A 24,104-nucleotide genomic window follows, 5' to 3' on the forward strand; every position below is an offset into this window, starting at 1 on the left:
AAATTTTCAGGCAAATGGATGGAACTAGAAAATATCATCCTGAGTGAGGTAACCCAGACTCAGAAGGACAAACATGGTATGTACTTGGTATAGAAATACATGATAAATATTTTATGTTGCTATCGATTTTAGTTTATTGATACAAATTTAAAGTTAATTTTCTTATACTGTATATATATTTCTACTCTAGTTTAAGGTATTGTTTATGTAACTCATTTAAATTATAATGGATAATTAAGAAATACAGATTAATAGTTAATCACCTATGATAATCAAATTCATAGTCATGTTAGTTAAGTTTTCTAAGTATACATAGATATATTTCAATTATGTAGATAATCTTCAAACATTTCAAAGACCTACAGAATATGACATTTAAAATGTTTTAAGAATTTTGACTTTTTCAACATTGAGACATGTAAGCTTCTGGCAGCACCAATCTACTTCAGAGAAGATAATAGGCATTGAAGAAACTCATTATGGAGTTTGCTTTCTTTGTGGCAAAAGTTAGTCACTGGGCAAAAAAAGTGTCCTTGATGATAAAATGTTGCATAAACTGGACATGCGAGACCCATAGGAAGGTGACCACTGAACTCTACAAGGTGAGATGGTCCTTCAGGTTCCTGTTTCACAGAAGAAACTGCCAGACATTCTACAGGACACAGGAAAAAATGACTGGGATACTAGACCTATGGGCTGAAGATGGATGCCCCAACATTGCAAAGGAACTTTGGATGACTGTCCAGGCAGGCAGCTGTCTCCGTTATTCTAGATTTTTGGAAGTTGCTTACAATGCTCTTCCTGTTTACTTAGGTAATATTATATCCTTCTGAGGTCTTTGATGTAGTTGAAGACTAGATAGTTATAATTTTCCTTGGTTATGATAAAAGATAAATTAGATATAAAATTTTAGACTCACAAATATAAGATAGATAGAATATTTTCTTTGAATTTGCCAAATATAAATAGACTAGATATTGTATCTGTAATTCTTGCTTGATAACTGTTTTGTTACATATAATTTTACTATGTTAAAGCTAAAACTTTCCTTTTTAATTAAACAGAAAAGGGGAGGTGCTGTGGGATGCTCTGTATGCTGTGAATGTGTGTTGCTCTGATTGGTTGATAAATAAAATGCTGATTGGCCAGCAGCCAGGCAGGAACTATAGGTGGGATAGGCAGACAAAGAGAATTCTGGGAACAGGAAGGCTGGTAGAGAAGACACCAGCCTGCCATCCAGGGACCAGCATGTAATGGCACACAGGTAAAGCCACGTGTAAAGGAACACATGGTGACATAAAGATTAACAGAAATGGGCTGAGTTTAAGTGTAAGAGGTAGTCAGGGGTAGGCCTGAGCTAATGGCTGAGCAGTTTTAATTAATATAAGCCTTTGTATGTTTACTTGGGTCTGAGCAGCTGCAGACCGGGTGGGACACAGGAAAAATTCAGCTACATGTACTCACTCATAAGTGGATACTAGAGGTAAAGCAAAGGATAACCAGACTACAACCCACAGCTCCAGAGAAGCTGGCTAACAAAGAGGACCCTAAGAGGGACACAGCCCAGCAAATGAGAAATAGATGAGATCTACATGAGCAAACTGGGAGTGAGGGAGGGTAACGGAGGACAAGGAATGGGGAATGAGAACACAGGGGAAATGGAAGGTTTGAGTTGGAACAGGAAAAGAGTGGAAGAGCAAGGAAAGAGATACCATGATAAATGAAGACATTATGGGAATAGGGAGAAACAGGGTGCTAGGGAAGTTCCCAGGAATCCACAAAGATGACCCTACCTTAGACTACTGGCAATAGTTGAGAGGGGACCTGAACTGGCCTATTCCAGTGATCAGATGGCTGAATACCCAAACTGTCATCATAGAGCCTTCATCCAGTGACTGAGGGAAGCAGATGCAGAGATCCATAGCTGGGCTACAGGCTGAGCTCCAGGAGTCCGATCAATGAGAGAGAGGAGGGATTTTATAAGCAAGGGATATCGAGACCATGATTGGAAAAAGCACAGGGACAAATAGCCAAACTAGTAGAAACACATGAACTGTGGACCAATAGCTGAGGAGCCCCCATGGTACTTGACTAGGCCCTCTGGATAGGCCAGACAGTTGTTTAGCTTGAACTGTTCAGGGGGCCCACAGGCAGGGGGATCAGGATCTGTCCCTGGTGCATGAGTGGGCTTTTTGGAGCCTAGTGCCTAAGGTGTGACAGCCTAAGCAGCCTTGGTGAAGGGGGGAGGGGCTTGGACCTGCCTCAACTGAATGTACCAGGCTCTGCTGACTCCCCATGGGATGCCTTGCCTTGGAGGAGGTGGGAAGGGGGGTGGTTTAAGGGGGAAGGCTGGGGAGTGTGAAAAGGGAGGAGGGGGGATCTATGGTTGGTATGTAAAATGAATTGAAAAATTCTTAATAATAATAAAAAGGGAAAAAAAACAAAACAAACAGCTGCCAAGAAAGTTTTATATATATATATATATATGTGTGTGTGTCTTTATATATATATATATATATATATATATATATATATATATATATATGCAAGAAAGTTATTGGGGTAAACTCATGTGAAGGAATATGTAGAGAGAGTTAAAAAACTGGGACAACTATCATACCATGATGCAGGACTAATTCCTAAAGAAGGAGATGTAAGCAAGATCTTAGACTGCAATGCAGTTGTACAGTTTCAGCAAAATTGTTGGAGAGCCCTCAAGCCAAAAATGGCTATTAGAAGAATCCAGGTCTCCATGGAATGGTCTTCATTAGTATTCTTGCCTTGTTCATTCAGTACTTGGGAGCCATCCATGGGAACTGTGGCTTTGGCAGGAAAATAATAATGGATTAAGGAATGCAGCAGCTGGGCACTTGGCCAATTACACTCCTTTTGGTTAGACATTTTAGAGGCACTTTGTGGTCGACACCACAATAACTAAATTCAACACTGGTTGCCAGAACACTATGGGCCAAAAACATATCTTCAAAGCTATATGCATATATAGCTAATATGGGTAGCTATCAACCTCTGTTCTTGCCACTAATAAATGCTTCACCATCAATGTACAAGGAGTAAGGTTTAAGGTACAAAGTTAGAACACAAAAAGCATTAACTGATTTGGATTTAAAATGCACTGCCATATCCCAACCCTGAGCTGTTTCCCCATTCGTAGATCTAGCCCTAGTCACACACACTGTGTAGCAGCTCAGCCTGATGAGTGTTCCAGATTGCTACCCAAACTTTCCTCACACGCCCAAGCCTAGATCATATAGCAGAGCTTGTGCATGAGCCCAGGCAGACCAACCTGGGAGTCACATTTACATGCTTTCTTGGTTACTACTTAACTGGAATAACTCCCACCACTCCAATAAAAAAATCAGCACTAAGTGCCTAAAGGACTAATGTACCAACTCTTCATACCAGATTTGAAATCATCCAAGCTTGGACAACAGCAAAAACAAACCAAACTTCCACACAACAGAGTCAGCCTAGAATCTCACATCAGACACACAATCAATGAAAGAAGTCTACATGCCCAGATCAACACACACACACACACACACACACACACACACACACACACACACACACACACAAAATGAAAGAACAAGATAGTATGCTCATCCCTACATCCAACAGTCCTGTAGAAATATCCCTCAATGAGAATTACCTAGGTCAGTGGTTCTCAAGCTGTGGGTTGTGACCCCTTTGGGGATTGAATATCAGATAACCTGCATATCAGACATTTATATTATAATCCATAACGGTAGCAAACAGTTATGAAGTAGCAATGAAATAAATTTATGGTTGGGGGTCACCAAAACAGGAGGATCTGTATTAAAGGGGTACAGCATTAGGAAAGTTGAGAAAGACTGACCTAAATGTATACCAGGAAATGATTAAGACAATTCAGGATTTTAAAACTGCATTCAATAAAGAGATAGAAATACTGAAGAAAATTCAAGCTGAAATGAAGAAGTTAAAAAACATCAATAACTCAATTAGAAAACTCAGAGAAATGCTTTGCAAGAATCCATCAGGTAGAAGATAGAATATTAGTACTTGAAGATAAAGTGGAGGAATTAAATCACACAAGCAAATATGAAAAATAAAATATATAAAAGGAAATTAAAAAATCCTAAAATTCATATGGAAGCAATAAAGGCCCTGCATAGCCAAAGCAATTCTGAGCAAAAGGACCAATGTTGGAGGGATTACCACATCAGATTTCAAGCTATATACAGAGCTATAGTAATAATAAAGAAAAAAAGAGCAATGTAGTGGCAAAAAAGACATGTAGATCCATGGAACAAAATAGAAGACTCAAATATGAGTGAATGTAATTAGAATCCTCTGATTTGACAAAGATGCCAAAAATACACACTGCAGGAATGACACATTATCTTCAACAATTAATATTGGGAAAACTGGATGTTCATATGTAGAAGAATGAAATTAAAACCATGTCTACCACCTTGCATAAAATCAACTCCAAATGGATAATGGGTCAGAGAAATGTGAAACTTGAAACACTGAAACTGATAGAAAAAAAAACATAGGCAGGACCTTATAAGATAAAGGTGTAAGAAAGAAATTTCTGAATAGAACTGTATTTGCTCAGGAATTAAAGCCAATAATTGAAAAATAAGATCTCATAAAACTAAAAAGCTTCTTAAAGTAAAGCAAATAATCAATGGGGTGAAGAGGAGGTCCACAGAGTAGAAGAGAATGTTGACCAACTATATATTGATAGAGACTAATATATAAATTATACAAAGAACAACAAAACCCCAAAGTATTAGAAAACAACGATCCTAACTTAAAAATAGGTCATAGATATGAACATAGTTCTCACAATAAGAAATAAAAACATCTAAGAAATCTCTTTTAAAAAATGTTCATCATCCTTAGAAAGATGCAAATTTTCATTCTAAATGAGAAATTACTATGAGAGAAGTGCTTTAAGAGTACACACACATACACACTCTATGAAAGCAGAAGGGAACTGTTTTGAGAGATGAAGGGTGCCAATGGTGGGGGGAAGAAGGGTGGGGGGAAGAGAATGAACACAAACAAAGTCCAAATAAATATATGTATAAAAATGTCACAATAATTACTTTGTATATCACTAAAAAAAATGGGTGTGAAAAGCAGTGGCAACTAAACCATGGTGTGGTGGCTATTCTTGTCAACTTGACTATATCTGGAATTAACTAAAACCCAAGCAGCTGGGTACACCTGTGAGAAACTTTTTAACTAAATCATTTGAAGTAGGAAGACACACTTCTAATCTGTATCTTTGAGGTGGGAAGAATCATCTTTAATCTGGGCCATACCTTCTGCTGATGGTCTATATAAAGAACTTGGAAGAAGGAAGCTCTTTTTCTCTCTTTTTGCCTGTATGTCTTCATTCTGGCTAGCAAGTCCATTTCTTCACTGGCATTAGAGCCTACTTCTTCAAGATTCCTATGTACACTGAAGACAAGCTGAGATATCCAGCCTTGTGGACTGAACAAGTACTAGATTATTGGACTTTCCATTGGTAGACAGCCATTGTTGGACTAGCAGGACCACAGCCCATAAGCTACTCTAAAAAATCTCACCCTCCCACAAGCTTCTACAGTACTATATTTCCATATGGCTTTTTCAAAAGGCCTTTGGTATTAGTTAGACCTCCCCATATTCCTTTCTCTATCTTGCCATTTCATCCCTACCCTATTTAATACTTCCTGTTCTCTTTCCTACTTTCCCCTTTATAACACTATATTCTATTTCCCATTCTTTGAAAGATTCCCTCTTCCCCCATGGTCCCTTAATTAGTTCATCCTGAGTGAGGTAAAACAGACTCAGAAAGACAAGCATATCATGTTTTCCTTCAAATGTGGATGTTATCTTTAAAGATTTGGATATGTATGTTTTATTTAGAATACTTACAGATGATAGGTAATTGACAACTTTCTTAACAAATATATTTGTCAAGGTTCTCTAGAAGAACAGAACTGATAGAATAAAAATTCATATATGAAGTTTAAATGGAGTTACCCTAAAATGGGGGACCAATCACAACTAGACAGCGGACACTACCAAATAAAACCCCTACTACCAAGAATAAGTTACCTCTTTTATAACTGTTGGCCAATGAGGTCCCATAGATCCCCAAACATTATATGTAACCAATGCTATTGGTAACCCCCACTCCCCAGAACTTATCAGTAAGACCTACTGAAGATAGTACTGAAGACATCACATACCTGAGTCATAGAACATGAAGAAATCTAGCTGTTATACTATTGGAAGCTTTATCCCTACTGTTTACTCTTTATAAAGTTTCCATTCTTCAAAGATGGTTCCAAACCTCACCTTGCATGGACTACACAGATTTTTATATTTCCTGATAGTCAATGGTACATTTTAAAAATGCACTTTATTTATTTTGTATGTGTGTGTGAGAGAGGTGAGGGGGGCACATGTGGAGGACAGAGGCCCTATTCACAATAGCCAGGAAAGGGAAACAACCTAAATGCCCTTCAACAGATGAATGGATAATGAGTATGTAGTACATATACACAACGGAAATACTCTTCACTGTAAAGAAAAATGAAATCACGAAATTTATAGGTAAATGGATCAACCTAGAAAAGATTATTGCTGTGGGATGGTCTGTATGTCAAGTATGTTGCTGATTGGTCAATAAATAAATCACTGATTGGCCAGTGGCCAGGCAGGAAGTATAGGCGGGACAAGGGGAAAAATAAAGCTGGGAAGTGAAAGGCTGAGTCAGAGACACTGCCAGCCGCCAAGATGACAAACAACATGTAAAGATGCCGGTAAGCCATGAGCTATGTGGCAAGGTATAGATTAATGACAATGGATTAATTTAAACTGTAAGAACAGTTAACAAGAAGCCTGCCACGGCCATACAGTTTGTAAGCAATAAAAGTCTGTGTGTTTACTTGGTCAGGTCTGAGAGACTGTGGGACTGACAGGTAAAAGAGATTTGCTCTGACCGTGGGCCAGGCAAGAAAACTCTAGCTACAGATTATATTGAGTGAGGTGATCCACACCCAGAAAGACAAACACTACAGTTTTTTCATCTGCAGTTCCTAGTTCTAAATCTTCAGATATAAGCATAGCTACTACCCCTCTTCAAAGAAGTTTCTCTTTACAGCAAGTAGAGACCATCACAGAAAAATCACAATTCGACATAATACAGAGATCAACAGATTGTGACGAGCCCAGCCCCAGTGGATAGATCTACATCACAGCTCCTGCATCTATGGTTCAGGAACATTGCAGAAGAGGGGCAGAAAGACTAAGCACCAGAATAGTAGGAAGTCTGCTGTGAAACAGTCTCTCTTAGAAATGTCTACATAAAAAAGACTGGAACAGTGGTAATATCAATAGACATATTAACATGGAAGGGGGAAACTTCACAGGGTGACACCCCTAGAAAAAGAACTACAGGCAACTAATGACTTCTAGGAGAAGGAGAATTAACTTTTCCCAGGGATAAACTCCTTTATTGGTTGTTCAATTCAGTCATCAGCTGTAAAACAATATACAAACCACTAATAAAAATGGATTCAGCAGGTAGTATTTGTATATATAGTTGCGCACACACGAGTGCACACACATACACACACACACACACACACACACACACACACACACACACACACACACCAAATAAAATAAAAGGAAAAAAGACTATTAACTTGAGCATGGAGGGGCTGTAGGGAAGAAAGTGATGTAGTTCTATTTCAACTAAAAACATTAAAAAATAAATTCTGGGGGAAAAAGAAAATCACAGGATCAAAAAGATTCACTGCTCAATTTTGCTAAAGAAGAACCAATGCCAATGCACCTTAAAATACTCCATAAAATAGAAAGGAAAGGAACATTTCTATACTCTGTAAGTCTAGTACTTATGTGATATTAAAATCAAGTAAGGATATAAGAACAACAAAAACTGTAGAGCATTATTGCTGGTAGACATAGATGCAAAAATCCCCAATAACACAGTGATGAAGTTTGATAACACATTAAAACTATTTGTAGCTGAAGATTTCTTGTGTCCTGGCCTGCCGGCAGTCAGGACAAATCTCTCCCACTCACGTCCCCCAAGTAAACACACAGAGACTTATATTACTTATAAACTGTATGGCTGTGGCACACTTCTTGCTATCTGTTCTTATATCTTAAATTAACCCATTTCTATAAATCTATACCTTGCCACATGGCTCATGGTTTACCGGTATCTTACATCATGCTTCTCCTCCTGGTGGCTGGCAGCGTCTCCCTGCCTCAGCCTTCCACCTCCCAGAATTCTCCTCTCTCCTTGTCCTGCCTATGCTATCCTTCCTGTCTGGCTACTGGTCAATCAGTGTTTTATTTATCAGTCAATCATAGCAACATATATTCACAGCATATAGGACATCCCACAGCAACTATTACATGTTATGATCAAGTTGTTTAACTCCCAGGATGGATGGATGCCTCAACATATGCAAATCAACAAATTTAACATAATGTTACATATCTAACGCACAAGCATGCGCACGCGTGCGCGCGCGCGCGCGCGCACACACACACACACACACACCTGCATGAATGTTCAATAACATACACACACAATATCTGAAAATAAAAATGGGTTGGGGATATGACTCAATTATAGAGCTCTTACTGGTAATTTTGTGGCCCTGGGTTCAGTTCTGAGCACTGAAGAAAAAAATCTAAAATTAAGAATATATATAATCAAGATGAAAGACCTACACAATGAAACATTTAAGACACTGAAGAAAGAAACCAAAGATGATTGTAGACAATGGAAAAGCCTTCTCATGCTCATAAATTGGCAGAATTAATAATTTAAATGTGACCATATTACAAAAAGCTATCTATATACAGATCATATGCAATCCCATAAAAATACCAATGACCTTTTTCACAGAACTAAAAGAAATATATTAAAATTCATATAGACCTATTTAGGGATTGCTAAAACAATCCTGAGCAAACAGAGTGATTCTCTAGGAATCATAATATTTAATTTTAAAATACACTAAAAGCAATAGTAACAAAAGTAGCATTGTATTGGTATTAAAACAGATATGCAAACTAATGGAATGGAATAGAACATAAATATACACAGCTACAACTATCTGATTCTTGATAAAAATGCTAAAACACATTTTTTTTAAAAAAGCCCCTTTAATAGGTTTTGCTGATAAAATTGGATCTATACAAATAGAAAAATAAAACTAGTTCTTACCACGTACAATAATCAACTCAAAATGTACCAAAGACCTTAATATAAGACATGAACTTCTGAAACTACTAGTGGAAAGCTTAAGCAAAGCACTTCAAGATATAGTATTCACAGTAACTTTCTTCATATGACTCTGAAAGCCTAGAGATTTGACATGAAGATTTGACATGAAATTAAAGAGCTTCTGTGTGGCAGAGAAAGAAAGGAAGAAAACAAACAGCAACAATGATGGTGAGAATATTGGGGGGGTGGCTTTTTATACCGTTGGTGGAAATGTAAATTAGTCTAGCCATTGCATAAATCAGGAGGGAGATTTCTAAAAAAAATTAAAAATAAAAGTTAAGGAAATTAAGCCACTTGGGCTGACAATACTTCCCATAAGAACCATAGACTAACAAAATCCCTGTACCAGGCATGAGAAACCTCCTTTAAATGTTTGGGGCTAGAGAAAAGAATCTACTACCACCACTTTGCCATACAAACATAGTTCCTTACTGCATGCTGAATCTTATCCTTATACCCACAGGTAAGTGTAACTACCACCCCTCATCAAAGGAGCTTCTCTTTACAGCAATTGGAAACCATCACAGAAAACCACAACTGGACATAATGTACAGATAACAGATCTTGAGAAGCTCATTCCTAGTGGATACATCTACATCACGGCTCTTGCATCTATAGCAAGAGAATATGGCAGAAGGGAAAGAAAGATTATAAGACCCAGAATATCAGGAAGTCTCTCCTTGAAATGTTTGCATAAACAAGACTGGAACAATGGCAATATTAACCGATATGTCAACATGGAAGTGGAGAATTTTCTAGGAGTTCCATTCCTAGAAAAAGAACTACAGGCAACTAAGAATTAGCCTCTCTCAGGGACGAGCCCCTTTATTGGCTGTCTAATACACAGTGGTCAGTGTTGAAACCATATACACATAAACAACAAAAACAGATCAGCAGGTTGTATTTATATATATTTGTGCATCTGCATATATAAATATGTATTATGTATGTAACAGTAATAACCAAAGAAAAAGAAGCTTTCACCTTGAGAGAGGGGGTCATGGGAGGAAAGGGAAGGGGGAAAAATCATATAATTCTATTTCAATTAAAATATATTTTTAACAAACCTAAAAATAGAACTATCATATAAAATAGTTTTATCATTCAAGTACATATACCAAAGGAATCAAAGTCAATATTCAAAAGAGATACTTATACATTATTATTTATTGGTGTACTACTCACAACATCCCAGTTATGGAATAAATCTAGATGCTAATCAATGTAAATGAATGAAAAAATATAGCATATGTGCTCAGTGTAGTAAAATTCAGCCACAAAGATCAAAATTCTGGCATTTTCAGGAAAATGATTAGAATTGAAGATCATCATGTTAAGTGAAATAATAAATACTGAGAAAAATATGTAGCATATGTTTTCTCTCATATGAGATATCTAGGGGGAAAATGAAGGACTAGAGATGTATTTTAATGTTACTATAGCATGTGCAAGGTCTTAGGTTCAACCTCTAGTATCAGAAAAGAAGATGATGTAAAAGTAGAAGGAAGACTATTATGGAAGTAGAAAGCAGTCAAGGGGAGGAGGGAAAAGATAAGGAAGGACAGATGGGAGTGGATAGACTAAAAATATGTTGTATGCTAATATGAAAATACCATAATGAAAGCCATTTATGTATAATTAAACTGTGCTAATAAAACAAAAGTGACTAAAAATTCCAACAATTATTGGTTACAGAATAAACAGAAATACCAAAGTAGAAACAGCTGGAAATGCCAATAAGAACATGTAATCACACGTGAGCCAATATCAATATCATCATGGATACAACAAAGAAACAGCCACTTCTGAAATGCTGCTGGCCAACAACTACAATATTTTACTTACTGAATGATAAAGTTAAATCTGAGCAGATTGCATTAGGAATTGTAGTAAAGATAACACAGATTCTACTTTTGGACAGCGAAGAATAAGAGTAAGAAATTGAAAATCATTCAAATTAGGCAATTATAGAAGGGCTTTGGAGTGGCCTAGTCAAGAGCCTGGCAAAATTACTTATCCAAAAGCAAAGACAAAATGAAAAGTTGTCAAAAATACCCCTTCATGACATCAGATTATAAGCCAAAATGAAACAATAAACTAAGAAGCATTAATTAGACTCTGGCCAGGGAAGCAGGTAGGCTAAGTGCAGATATTCAATTTTTAAACCTCTCCTCCAAATCAAAATCCAATCTCCCACTCTCATCCCCACCTCTGTAGCAGACTACTTGCTCTGGCCTCCACTTCTCTGTCACCACCTCCAGTAGATCACAAAAAAACTCCTTCTTCAAACTTTCTTCCCTGACTCATCCCATTGTCCCAGTCCCAATTCCAGCAGGCAATCCCTCTGAACCCACAGGCCACACTTTCCAGGTAATCAGTTAGCCTGTCAGCAGATTTTTACCTCTCCCTCCATTCCTTCAAGTCTAATGCCCAAGTCTCACCCCCAGCTCTGTAGGATACCACCTGCTGTGGCTTCTCCTCACTCTCTGCTCCCATTACCAGGGGACTAAGAAGATCCTGGTGGAACACCCTGCTTTCCACCCTCCTGTGGTCCCCCTCAGCCTCCCACCTCCTGTGGGAGCCCATCCTCGGGTTCCTTGTGGCTTTACCCAGCAGGTCCGCATAGAAGATGATTAGATCACGGGCCTAAGTGCAGGTGTCTGAGATGGTCTGCACTTGGCTGTGCTGGGGGAGGAGGTCTTTTGCTCCACCCCTTGACGCCTCTATAAAAACCCTGGGGCAGAGACAGGCCCTTTGGAATAGGTTCCAGGCCCTCTCGAGGCTATCCTTTATTTTCTATCTGTTTATCTCCGCAAGATTCTCCGCAATAAATCCTTCTATCTAATATTTCCTGGTGCTCGCACTCAAGAAAACTCTGGGGAACTGTGGGGGTGGTTGGGTAAACGCCCCACAGAATGACGCCATGAACAGGGACTAAAGAAAAAAGAAAAAAGGGACTAAAGAAAAAAAAGGGGGGACTAAAAAAGGGGGGACTAAAGACAATTGAACAGGGACTAAAGACAAAGTAATAGGAACTAAAGATAAAGGAAAATAATAGTTTTATTACAGAGTTTTTGGCGAAAGTGCTGAGTTCAGCCCTGCCAGTGGATAAGGCATGCCGGTGTTATGGAAAGTATATATTTTTTATATATATTGAGAGGCAGGGGTTTTATCCTCGAGAGAAAAGGAAAGCGGACTGGAAGGATGTCCGATGCTGCAGCGAAATTCTCTTCTGTCAAAATTTTCTATCTTCTATCCCTTTCTCAATTTCTATCTGTGAAAAATAAGTATAAGGCATAGGGTAGTAATACAGTGTAGGAAAAACTTAGAAGTGTAAGATTGTGTAGAAAAAAATTAGGCAACTAGACAGAAAAACTCTTCAATTTTCTAACTTTGGGGGCTATGAATGCAAACTGGGGGGAAAATCTTTCTTTGGGTTTTATGGGTAGTAAAAAAGCTCTTTGAGCTTATGGGGAAGAAAAAGTTTCCTATGGAAGCTTTTGACCTGAGGACAGCTGAAATGCTGTCCAAGTGGCAGGAGAAGGTAACTTCTCCCTGAGGCAATAATGGGGGTGTAAAAAGCCAAAAAATTTAAAGTTGGGAAGTTTTGGGAAAAGTTGGTCTTTCTCTTTGGGAAAAAAAAAATCTTTCTCTTAACTAAAAGCTTTTCTTGGAAAATTTTTGGGGAAAAAAATCTCTCTAAAAAGCCTTCATCTTTCTCAAAAGCTCTTAAACTTGAAAACTAAAGCCTTTAACTTTCTCAAAAGGGCAAAAATTAGAATCGCCTGAAGATATTAGTATGGGGACCACCTGTGATTAGCTCTAAGGGAAAACAACAAACCTCTTAAGACAGCAAAACCTCTCCAAGTTCTTTCAAGCTTTAAAAATCCTCCCTTCAATGCAGGAGGTAGGGACAAGTTCCTAAAAACCTCTTCTAAGCTCTGTCTCTTCAAGCTAGTAAAAGACAGTGGGTCAGAGTACCCTGAGGGAAACGCTTGGAAGAGTGTGGGTAAAGAGCTACAGAGAGCCCAAAAGGGCAGGAAACTTTACCTGAGAAAAGCAAAAAAGCCAAGCTTTTCAGTTACAGCCAAGCTGAGGCATCAAGAGTTTTGTTTCTGAGTGAGTGTTTCAGAATGAAAAGGTGCTCCTAATGGTCCTAATGCAAAGATCCCCTGAAGCAATGCAAACTGTTAGCATTGTATCCTCGCTTCTGACCAAAAACCCAGAGGCCACTGGCCAGCGTCTCTGAGTTGGAGTGCATTTCGGGGATACTAGGGTTCCTGCAGTGGTAAACTTCCTGGAGCACAGAGCTGAGATAGGAAGGTGCAGGACCCAGGGGAAGATTGCCAATGAACAAAACTAAAGCCAGTGGGAACAGCACAGTTGTCCACTTTCCTACAAGTCCCGGGTTGATAGGTCCACAGCTGCAAAAAGAAATCTGAGAAAAGCTTTCCTATTAGAGTAAGGACCTTTCTGGGAAAACAGTAAAGACGAACTGTGTCTGAAGCAGTTGTGCTGCTGAGTCAGAATGCTGTCTGGGGAAAGAGCCCAGCCAGGGCAGAACAGAACTATCCAGGAGTAAAGCCTTCTTTTCTGTCAGAAAGCACCTCTTTGAGAAAAGCTTTGTTTCAACTGACTCCCGTGAGATGAGGGGGAGTGTATCCCTGAGGGGTGATTGCCTCTGGCATAAGCTCTGCCTTTGAGCACCCAGACAAACAAATGCAACCCACTGGGGGACTGGGCCAGGTGAAGGTCTGATAAGGCAAAACACCTGTCCTAATGGGAGTTTAGAAATAGCAAAAACCTCCCTTGTTAGATTTTCAGTCTGTATGCAAACCACACAGACCCCAAAAACAAACGGACAAAAAGCCCCTACCTTCAGTAGCAGGGAAAGCCGCCACTGTAGTGTCGGAAACTGTTTCTGGGGTAGAGGGGATAAACTGAGACCAAACTGGGAACTGTCTAGGAGAAAGACTCTGAAGAAACAGAAAAGGGACATAATCCTCCCCAGAAAAATATGACCTGAAAAAGCTGCTAGAATTTGAGGCAGATTGGGGGGAGAAAAAAAAGCCCCTACTTCCAAAGGCAGCTAGCAGAGGTACAGAGCCGCAGATACCTGAAGCTTTGCATCTGGGGAAGGAAGGAACAAGCAAAATGAGATAGATCAGTGGGAGAAAATCTCTCCGAAAGAGCTATGGAAAAGCTGTAGTACATGATCTTGTTTTTCACTGACTGGCTAAGGCAAACACAAGCCCCGAGGAAAGTTGCTATCAGAAATTGCCCACCTCAATGCGGGCTAACGAGGCAGGTGCAGTTCTGATTTGGGGGCCAGTGTCAAATAAAGGAGAGACACCTGCTAAAGCCAGTTGAGGAGAGAATAGGAATCTCCCAATGTCCCATAATTGAAAATGTAAAATGTTTGTTCAAATCTCCCGTTGCAAAAGCAAAAAACTTTGTTCAAACCTCCCGGGCAAGAATTTGTAAGCAAGTCTGGTAAAAAAGAACTTAGAAGTTGACTCTCAGACCCAAAAAGAACTATGGGAAACGACTGATATAAGGGAAATGATATAAAGGACTGATATAAGGGACTGATATAATTATGGACTGATATAAGGGAAATGCATTCTGGGAAAGGTAGTTTTTCCACTAAAGATGGCGACATTGCCCTGAAACACTTTTGTCAGCTCGAAAATACGTTCATGGTAAACTTAAAATACAGCTTTTAAAAGAATAAGGAGGAAAATCATCTAAGAGTTTAAGTGTCAGTTCCAATGAAACATTGAAAGGATACGGAACTAGGCACTTCGCGGTTTGGGGGTTAGTAAAATGCCTTATTTACCCTAATAGCTGTGCAAAGTTTTTACGGTAGTTGGATGACAAAAGCTACCTTTAAGAGCAAACAAGCCACTTTAAAATCCTTAAAGCAAGAGAGAGCAGTTTTATACACTGAACATTGTCTTAGATATGAAGTAACTTACGTGAAATTAAAAATTATTTACTTCTTGAACAAACAGCCTGCAATGAGTGATTCCTTTGCAAATCTAATTAAGGAGACAAGGAAACAGACATTCAAAAAGAAATGACTGCTTTATAGATGAGAAACTTCAGAAAATCTAGCTGTCTTACAAAAAGTTGCTTCACCTGAAAGTTCCTTATAAGAAATCAATGCTAAATATTACAGCTGCTAATAACATCAGGAGTTAAAGCTAATGAAGTGAAAATACTAAATACAGTTCGGAGCTGTGCCACTTTAGGCTTTACTCGCTCCTTTAGAAAAATACTTTATATCATCTAATAGCTGTGCAGTATTTGGCAAAGAGCTTACAGCAGCTAAATACGGTAATTTCACCCTCAGAGTGAAGTGAAGTTTTTTGGTAGAGCAAACCAAAAGTACTGCTGTAATAGAAATGTTTGTCTGAATTGAACCACTTAGGGGGACTATTATGAATTTGGGTGAAGGGACAGCCTCTAGTTAAAAACCGTTTACCGCTGACAGTGCATCTCTGCCGGTCCAGAAAGGCTGAGAGAACTGGCAACTTTGGAGTGTGGCTTCATCCTAGGAAGGTTACAGTCCCCTAGCAACAAGTATCACAACTCTATAACAACACTCACTAAATCCCAGTGCTTTATAACAAAGCTAACTATAAACTCTAAACTTTAGAAATAATGTACGTACATCCTGTCTAGTTAAGAGAATCTTTCTAATAGAGATAGTAATAATAAAGAGTAAGAAATAGAAAAAGATGAAAATAAGATATGTGAGTTTGTAAAAATTCTCTTGTTAGATCTCTGTGTTAAGAAATCTTTAGGTGTTTGCTAGGTTAAATATATGCTAATGGTAGCCCTATATAAGTTTGTAAAATAGATCTATAGAGTTCCTTTAAGAATATAAGTTTGCAAGAAATATCTAAGTCTTAAGACATGTAGTAATAAGCTTGTAAGAAGTAAAGATACTAATTGTAAATGTAAGTTTAAATAAGAAATATGATAAGTATGTAAGAAGTAATAAGAAATATATTTGCTAAAGTAGTTCTATAGTTTCCTTAAGGAGTATAAGTAGATGTTAATACGTTATATGTGAGTTTGTAAAATGTTGAATGTGAGTCTAAATGCCTTGCAAGGCAAAAAATGTTATATGTGTGTTTGTAAAGTATAAATGTTAAGTGTGAGTCTATTCTTAATGTATATGGTTGAAAGAACCTGAGACACGGAAGGAAGTGTCCTAGTAGACTGCAAAGTAGTCAGTCTGAGCAATTTTCAAAAGCTCCAGAAGCCGCTAAGAAGCTAAGAATGGCGGACGCGAGAACCAGCACAAGGCATCCGCAGCTGAGATCCATGGAAAATCGACGCAACACAGAAAAATCTGAGCTAACATCAAAAACGGTGCGGTTTAGAATACTACTGTACCTAAAAAGGTCCCTGGCTTGAGAATAAGTTCAGAGACGCTTGTTTGAACAAAAATTGTTAACTGCAAAAAGTTTTGGTTGAAAAATGTCTCTTCATATTTTGAAGTGAAAGCCTAATACCAGAATTTGTTTGAACTTTTTGAACTTAAAATGAGATAAAACTACAAAAAGATTTTGGTTATGGATTTCTTCATATTTGGAAGGCTCGTACCAGAATTTATCATTTGAATTTTGGGACTTAAGAAATGAAATGAACAGTAGAGATTTCATTGCAATGGGACAATTTTGAGTTTATTTATAGTAATGACCTAGGAACTGTTTGCTGGAATTGGGTAAAATGGAACTGTTTAAATGAAGAAATTTATTTCTACCTAGAATCAAGATGCAGTTTTGTGTATGCATATATGCTTTATTAACTGGTGATTCATGAACTGTTTTGTGGAACTGTTTATGTAAAAATGAAATTACTTACAGAACTGGTTTTGTGTTATAAATGGAACTGTTTAAATGGAAAAGTTTGGTTTTCTAACTAGGCTTGAGATTTTGCTTAAATTATAAAGAAAAGGGGGAGAGTTAATATTCCTTAGTCTAATTTCAAAAGTTTGAGTGGATTAATGTCATGTTTTGTTAGTAAGAAATGCAAATGGGGTATATTAAGAGACTACTTTTAAAGTGTAAAGAGTTTTATTAAGAAACTGCTTTTGGATGTTTTGCTAAGTTTTCAAAGTGTTAATGGTTAGATTGAGAAGATTACTTTTCAATATGGGTTTGTAGGAATTGTATGAATTTGGGTTCTTCTAACTAGGTTTGAGATTTTGTTTAAAAAATTATAAAGAAAAGGAGGAGTTATGAGATTGAATTGTGTTTGCAGAAATTATGTTTAACCTATTGATATTAATGCACCCTGGTTTTGTGGAGTTAAGGAAATATTTAAGTTTGATGTGAATACATCGAAGTTTTTCCTATGTTCTGTTAGCAAGAAAATTCAAATTGAGTTAAAGTTGTAAGATGGAGAAAATTGTTAACTATATATAGCACCATATATGCTAATTCAAATGGTTCTGTTAAGAGTTTGCTTTGAGTTGTAAGATTGAGAGAATTGTGACTATGTATAGCAATATTTATGTTAACCTGTTAATGGTAATGATGAAGCTAAGGGATTCTTTAAGTTTGTAGTCGCCTTAAGAGTTTTTGGTTTAGAAAGGGCTTGAGGCAGCTAAGACTGCTGTAGTCACCTTGGACCTAATTCAAAAGAGAAATGCCATCTTTATCATCCTCTACTCCCATACTGGGAGGTGTAACAGCTATGGAGATTGCTATAAGCCATTAATAGTTATTTTTTATATATTAAGAAAGGGGGACCTGTGGGAGCCCATTCTCGGGTTCCTCGTGGCTTTACCCAGCAGGTCCGCATAGAGGATGATTAGACCACGGGCCTGAGTGCAGGTGTCTGAGAAGGTCTGCACTTGGCTGTGCTGGGGGAGGTCTTTTGCTCCACCCCTTGGCGCCTCTATAAAAACCCTGGGGCAGAGACAGTCGGGCCGGTTGGAATAGGTTCCAGGCCCTCTCGAGGCTATCCTTTATTTTCTATCTGTTTATCTCCGCGATATTCTCCGCAATAAATCCTTCTAGCTAATATTTCCTGCTGCTCGCACTCAAGAAAACTCTGGGGAACTGTGGGGGTGGTTGGGTAAACGCCCCACAACCTCCAGCCAACCCCCATTGTTAAGTCTCAGTTTCCAGTACCTAGTAACAAATTTTACCTAGAAACCCCAGTGGCCACACCTATGAGGACCCAAAAAGAATTCCCTACCAGGCAACACACAGCAATCATACTCTCCTAAGAAACAGAAACTAAGGAACAGAAACACCCACCAAACAAAGACAAGACCAGATATCAGCACCTAGAATTACAATCTTCCCAAACTCAGATGCTTAGATTCCAGTGTAAAAACATAATAACAACCAGGACAATATGTCCCCACTAGAGTCCAGAAACCCTACCACAGCAGGTTCTATATATTACAACATAACTAAAGCACAAGAAAAAGACCTTAAAACCACCTGTATGAAGATGGTAAAGGTCCTTAAAGAGGAAATTAATAAATCTCTTAAAGAAATCTATGAAAACACAAACAAACAGTGGGAGGAAATGAATAGAACAGCTCAAGACCTGAACATGGAAATAGAAACAGTAATGAAAACCCAAACTGAGGGAAATCTGGAAATGAAAAATTTAGGAACTTGAACAGGAACCTCAGAGGCAAGCCTCACCAACAGAATACAAGGGATGGAAGAGAGAATCTCAGGCATTGAAGGCATGACAGAGGAAATGGATACTCAAGTCAAAGAAAATGTTAAATCTATAAAAATAATCCTACAAAGCATCCAGGAAATCTGGGACAGTATGAAAAGACCAAATCTAAGAAAAGTAGGAGTTGAGGAAGGAGAAGAAACCCAGGTAAAAGGCACAGAAAATACTTTCAAAAAAATCATAGAAGAAAACTTCCCCAACATAAAGGAGATGCCTTCTTTACAAGAAGCATACAGAACACCAAACCAAATAGATCGAATCAGAAAAGAAAGTCCCTTTGGCACATAATAGTTAAAACAAAGAATGAATATTAAAAGCTGCAATGGAAAAAGAACAAGCAACATATAAAGACAGACCTATTAGAATTGTACCCAATTTCTCAATGGAGACTCTAAAAGCCAGAAGGGCCTGGACAGATGTGTTGCAGACTCTAAGAGACCACAGATGCCAACCCAGACTACTATACCCAGCAAAACTTTCCATCACAATAGATGGAAAAAATGGGACACTCCATGATAAAACCAAATGTAAGCAATTATCTATCTACAAATCCAGCCCTAAGAAGGAGCTAAAAAGAAAACTCCAACCTAAAGAGGTTCACTACATTCAAGAAAACACAAGAAAAAAATAAAATAACCCCAGACCAGCAAAGCAAAAGAGGGGAAACACCACACACATGCATGCACACATGCACACACACATTCACACCACCATAACAAAATAACAGGAATCAACAAATGCTGCTCACTGATATCTCTTAATATTAATGGTCTCAATTACCCAGTAAAAAGACACAAACTAACAGGATTGATGTGAAAACAGGATCCATCCTTCTGCTACATCCAAGAAACACACCTCAACATTCAGGATAGACAACACCTCAAGGTAAAAGGATGAAAAAAGATATTCCAAGCAAATGGACTTAAGAAGCAAGCTAGGGTTGCCACCACAATATCTGACAAAATAGACTTCAACCCAAAACTAATCAGTAGACATAGGAAAGGGCATTACATAACCATCAAAAAAAAAAATCCACCAAGTGAACACTGCGATTCTTAACATCTATGCTTCAAACACAAGGTCACCCAAGTTTGTAAAAGAACACTACTATAGTTTAAATCACATATTGATCCTCACACACTGATAGTGGGAGAATTCAATGCCTCACTCTCACCAATAGACAGATCATCCAGACAAAAACTAAACAGAGAAATGCAGGAGCTAACAAATGTTAGAAACCAAATGGACCTAACAAATATTTACAGAACATTTCACCCAAACACAAAGGAAAATACTTTCTTCTCAGAACCTCATGGAACTTGCTCAAATGGACCTTATACTCAGACATAAAACAAGTCTCAACAAGCACAAAAAAGTTGAAATAACACTCTGCATCCTATCTGACAACCACATATTAAATCTGGATATCAACAACAATAGAAACAACAGAAAGCTTACAAACTCAAGGAAACTGAAGTCTCTACTCAATGAAAAATGGGTCAAGTCAGAAATTAAGAAATTAAAGACTTTCTGGAATTAAATGAAAATGAATAACAACATACACAAATGTATGGGACACAATGAAAGTGGTTCTAAGAGGCAAGATCACAGCATTAAGTGCCTGTATAAAAAAAAATTGGAGAGATCTCATATTAGTAATTTAACAGCACCCCTGAAAGCTCTAGAACAAAAAAAAAGTCACACACAAAAGGAGTATATGGCAAGAAATAATCAAACTCAGGACTGAAATCAATAAAATAAAAACAAACAAAAAATACAAAGAATCAATGAAACAAAGAGTTGGCTCTCCGAGAAAATCAGTAAGATCAACAAACCCTTACGCAAATTAACTAACTAAAAAGCAGAGGGAGAATATCCAAGTTAATAGAATTATGAGTGAAAAGGAGGATATATGACCAGCTACCATGGAAAACCACAGAATCATGAAGACATAATTTAAAAACCTGTACCTCATCAAATTGAAAAAAATCTAAAAAAAAAAAATGGATAATTATCTTGATAGGTACCACTTACCAAAGTTAAATCAAGATCAGACAAGCAATTTAGACAGAACTATAACCCCTAGTGAAACAAAAGTAGTCATTAAAAGCCTCCCAGCTAAAAAAATCCTAGGACCAGATGGTTTTAGCACAGAATTCAACCAGACTTTCAAAGAAGAGTTAACAGCAATACTCCTCAAATTATTCCACAATAGAAACATAAGGAATACTGCCCAATTCATTTTATGAGGCCACAGATACCCTGATACCCAAACCACATAAAAACCCAACAAATAAAGATCATTACAGCAAATAGATCCATACTTATCACCCTGCACAAAACTCAACTCCAAATGGATCAAAGACCTCAACATAAACCACATACACTGAACCTGATTGAAGAATTAAGTGGAGAATAGCCTCAAACTCATTGGCACAAGAAAAGATGTTTTGGACAGACCACTGTTAGAATAGGCACTAAGATCAACAACTAATAAATGGGACCTCATGAAACTGAGAAGCTTCTGCAGGGCAAAGGACACTGTCATTCTAACTAAGTGGCAGCCTACAGAATGGGAAAACTTTTTGCCAACTACACACCTGATAGAAGGCTAATATCCAAAATATATAAAGAACTCAAAAACTTAGATATCAAGAAAACAAAGAATCCAAGGGTGAAGATGCCTCATAACTGAGCATGTTTAAAGTTCAATTCTTGTCTCCCTCTTATGTTACGTTTCTATGCTCCTAAGGGCAGTAAATGGGTTGTACTCCTAGCACAGAGTAGGCATTCATTACTAAACAAAGTATGAGGAATACAGGAAAACAGATTAATAGAGCAAAAATATGACTAACAAAGCAGTCACCAGTGAGTCCTGCCAAACAACTAAGCCTAAAGTCACCCTCAAGGCCATTCAACAGATGCACAACAGAGAAGCCATCAATTTCCTTTCTTACTCAGAACATCTCCTTCATTATCAGCCACTCGTTGCCTAGAACCCGCAGGTGTGTGGCACAGGATAGGTTTTCCAAGATTTTTTTCATTGCTGTTAGTCTTTGCTTAGAACGATAGAAGTTTTATGTACAGCTCAGATAAACATGAGGGGTACCTGGTGTTGTAGAAAAGGTCATAGTGGGACTCAACTGGTGGATCTCTGATCACCAGGTAAAGAATCCTAAGAGCAAAGAGGTTTATTGTTCCAGAAGCTTAGTCTTCAAGCCCCAGATTTGAAAGGCAGAAAACACAGCTGCCAGACAGCAGACACTGAATGGATATTTTGTTGTCATTCTCAGAGTTGACAAACAGGGGCAGAATTTTACTTTTGAGACTCCTGAGACAGACACCAAGACAAGGAAGTTACCTATTTGTCCCAGTTTGTATTTTCAAGAAAGAACTGGGAGGAACACACGGTAGAAGTCCCCAGACTCTACCACTCCAGTGAACATTCTGTTCATCACATTACTTATGAGACAATGTATGTATGACTTCTTTAATATTGTGGTAAATCATATTTTCTTTTCATGGTTGTTCTATAATAGGGAAGACTTGGAAGTCCCAATATTGGCCCAAAGTGCTTATATTACTTCTGCTTTGTAGTCACTTACCTAATGTAAAATGAACTGCTTTTAAGTTTTAACCACAGTGTATCCTGACAAGGTCAACACCTTACTAAAAAGCAACAATAAAATAAGACCACTATATGGGAATAGACTATTGAAGTGTTCCCAAATAGGAGAGCTCAGAGTTTTTATTCAGTAATTAAATAGTAAAATTTCCAACTTTTTTTTTTTCATGAAACTTGCTGGTGGTGTATTATGTTCATTTAATACATAACATTTTGGACAATAATTTTGTTTAAATCCTTACTAATCCTTACTAATAAAGTATTCACTAGAGCATTATTCAGAGTTAATATTCAATTCGTGCACTAAATGAATGTCGTTTCCAGTAGTTTTAAGAGGTTCTTCAGAGTTTTTTTCAGAACAGAAAGAAAGGTTTCTAATCTACCTTCTCCCAAGACTTATTCTGCAACTATGTTGACAGCCTTGCTCTGAGAGGAGCACACTAAGGGTAAAATCTGGTCAGAGAACATTTGTAAAAATGAGATAGAAATAAGGCAGCGCTGTAAATTCTTGCAAAAGCAGGGTTCCTCCCTCAGCTTCATGGCTGAGCAAAGTGAGGCATGCTGAACTCTAGAGGACAAATGAGTGACAAGATTCAAGGCTGGAAGGTCTGAGTTTGAAACCATGTATACTGGGCGTCAGTCTCAAGCCCAGCTTGTTCCAGCTCTTTCACAGTGTTAGGCCCAACTGGCCCTATACTGATCTCCGTGAGGACTGTGTCGCAAAACTAGCACAAATCGTGACGATAGCCTTGCGGAAAGGCAGGAGTGTCTTCCTCAGCCAGTGTAAGGTGAGTACTATCACCCAGGGATGGGGATTGAAGCCACCACTGCCCACTGTGCCAGGCCCCAAAGCACAAGACTAGGTGAACCCGTGGGTCCTGGCTACCTAAGACACCCCTTCACAGACCCGAGTGGCGGCACCTACCTGGGCTGGTGGTCGCGATTCAGAAGTTTGCGGAGACAAAAGCAAGCAAAGAAGGCTGAAGTGAAGCCTTGTCGCTCCTTTTGCTTTTTACTACCCAGCCCCCAAGGCAGTCTGGCTCCCGTTCCCCTCCCCCCAGGCTGCTCTAGCCTTGCGGAGGACCTTAAGGCCCCGCCCCGCTCCTTCCGGCCGTGCACAGTGGGAGCGTCACGGGGGCGCATTTAAAACTAGGTAGGTTCCAGAAAGATCAGTCAACGGCTCTAGTTTCATTGAACAATTTTGGAGGTATAATAAGAGAAAGATGGGTCCAGGATATTAAAATACATGTAAAACTCGGGTTGACTGCCTGCTATTTCTGTGCTCTTCTATAATCTTCTGGTTATGTTTGTTCTAACAGTAACTTACTGAGATTTTGTAAGAACTAAATTTCTTACATTATCCTTCCACATGTCACATATCCCTCACTACTGGATTTCCATAAATTCAGATGAACATTTTGAATC

The 24,104-nt window shown here is 38.3% G+C and overlaps 1 protein-coding gene across 2 annotated transcripts in view; it reads right to left on the reverse strand.

Moving 5' to 3' along the window:
- The window catches only part of Tmlhe (trimethyllysine hydroxylase, epsilon), a 118,256-nt gene extending 94,532 nt beyond the window's left edge, over nucleotides 1-23,724 (reverse strand). For both annotated transcript variants that reach the window (XM_059251305.1, XM_059251304.1), the window contains exon 1: nucleotides 23,605-23,724. The gene's annotated coding sequence lies outside the window, so the exon portion shown is untranslated. The remainder of the gene's footprint in view (nucleotides 1-23,604) is intronic.
- Between the last annotated feature and the right edge of the window lie 380 nt (nucleotides 23,725-24,104).

This window comes from Peromyscus eremicus, chromosome X, assembly GCF_949786415.1.
Source record: "Peromyscus eremicus chromosome X, PerEre_H2_v1, whole genome shotgun sequence".
Classification (NCBI taxonomy): domain Eukaryota; kingdom Metazoa; phylum Chordata; class Mammalia; order Rodentia; family Cricetidae; genus Peromyscus; species Peromyscus eremicus.